This window comes from Anabrus simplex, chromosome 1 (assembly GCF_040414725.1).
Source record: "Anabrus simplex isolate iqAnaSimp1 chromosome 1, ASM4041472v1, whole genome shotgun sequence".
NCBI lineage: Eukaryota > Metazoa > Arthropoda > Insecta > Orthoptera > Tettigoniidae > Anabrus > Anabrus simplex.
The window spans coordinates 1,657,020,567-1,657,021,914 of record NC_090265.1 but is presented as its reverse complement, the minus strand read 5'-3'; the positions used below and the strand labels follow the sequence as shown (position 1 = coordinate 1,657,021,914).

Sequence of the window (1,348 nt, the reverse complement as noted above, 5' to 3'; positions counted from 1 at the left end):
GCTTCGATTCCCGGCTATGCCACGAAATTTGAAAAGTGGTACGAGGGCAGGAACAGCGTCCACTCAGCCTCGGGAGGTCAACTGAGTAGAGGTTGGTTCAATTCCCACCTCAGCCATCCTAGGAATGGTTCTCATTCAGGCAAATGCCAGGATAGTACCTAAATTAAGATCACGGCCGTTTCTTTCCCTTTTCCTTGCGTATCTCTTTCAATCCTTACATAACCCCGCAAGGCCCCTGTTCAGCATAGCAGGTGAGGCCGCCTGGGCGAGGTACTGGTCATCCTCCCCAGTGTTGTACCCTCCGACCCAGAGCCTGAAGCTCCATGACACTGCCCTTGAGACGGTTGAGGTGGGATCCCTCGCTGAGTGCGAGAGAAAAGCCGACCCTGGAGGGTAAACAGATAAAGGAGGAGAAGAAGATAGGGAAGATTCTGCTTGTTAAATTGAGTTTAAAATTTAAAAAAGGATGGTAGAATTTTGAATGAATTTCTGTTAGAATCTTCTAACGTTAAGTTCAACGGATGAGCAATGGAGAAATCAGACAGGGGGGAAAATCTTGACCAAGTGACCTGACTTCTAACGTACGTAGCATCGGTGGTTCAGTGGTAGAATGCTCGCCTGCCACGCGGGTGGCCCGGTTTCGATTCCCGGCCGATGCAAGCAAAACCTTTTAATTTAAGTCCCATACAGATAGAAATCAAATTCAATAATACACGCAATTTAAGGCATTACATTACAGAAAGTCGTATAAATATGTAATTCGAGTGAACATAATGGTTATATTGTAAAACCGCATATCGCCAATTTGAGACTGGTTGATGTTTTCCGTGCCGGCCAATCCTCTAGTTAACATTCCTTCTCTACGTAAATAAGTCATCTAATCATAATGTAGGTTATCAGTTTCACTTCCCACTAACTTCTTTTACGGGTTTCGGAGACGCAGAAGTGCCGGAACTTTGTACCGCAAGAGTTCGTAGGCTGGAGTATTTGAGATCCTTCAAAGATAATCGGACTGAGCCACGATGGAATCTGACAACTTGGAGTCAGAAGGTAAGCGCTCTACCGTCTCAGCTACTCAGCTTGGCTAGTGTACTATTCTTATATACCCACTACACTTGCCGCCAAAAAGTAGAAGTCTCAAGGTGTGTCCTATCAATCTATTTCTTCTATTCAGTGCAGTAAAATTGTTCTCGTCCGCCTGTGTGGTGTAGTGGTTAGTGTGATTAGCTGCCACCACCGGAGGCCGGGGTTCGATTCTCGGCTCTGCCACGATAATATGAACATTGTTATGAGGGCTGTTACGGAGTCCACTCATCCTCGGGAGGTCAACTGAGTAGAGGGTGGTTCG

General features: G+C 46.3%; 1 non-coding gene across 1 annotated transcript; it reads left to right on the top strand.

Annotated features, from left to right (window-relative positions):
* The first annotated feature begins 588 nt into the window (after nucleotides 1-588).
* On the top strand, nucleotides 589-659 carry TRNAG-GCC (transfer RNA glycine (anticodon GCC)). The gene has a single exon. It is a non-coding gene; the product is annotated as a tRNA-Gly (tRNA).
* Nucleotides 660-1,348: the final 689 nt, after the last annotated feature.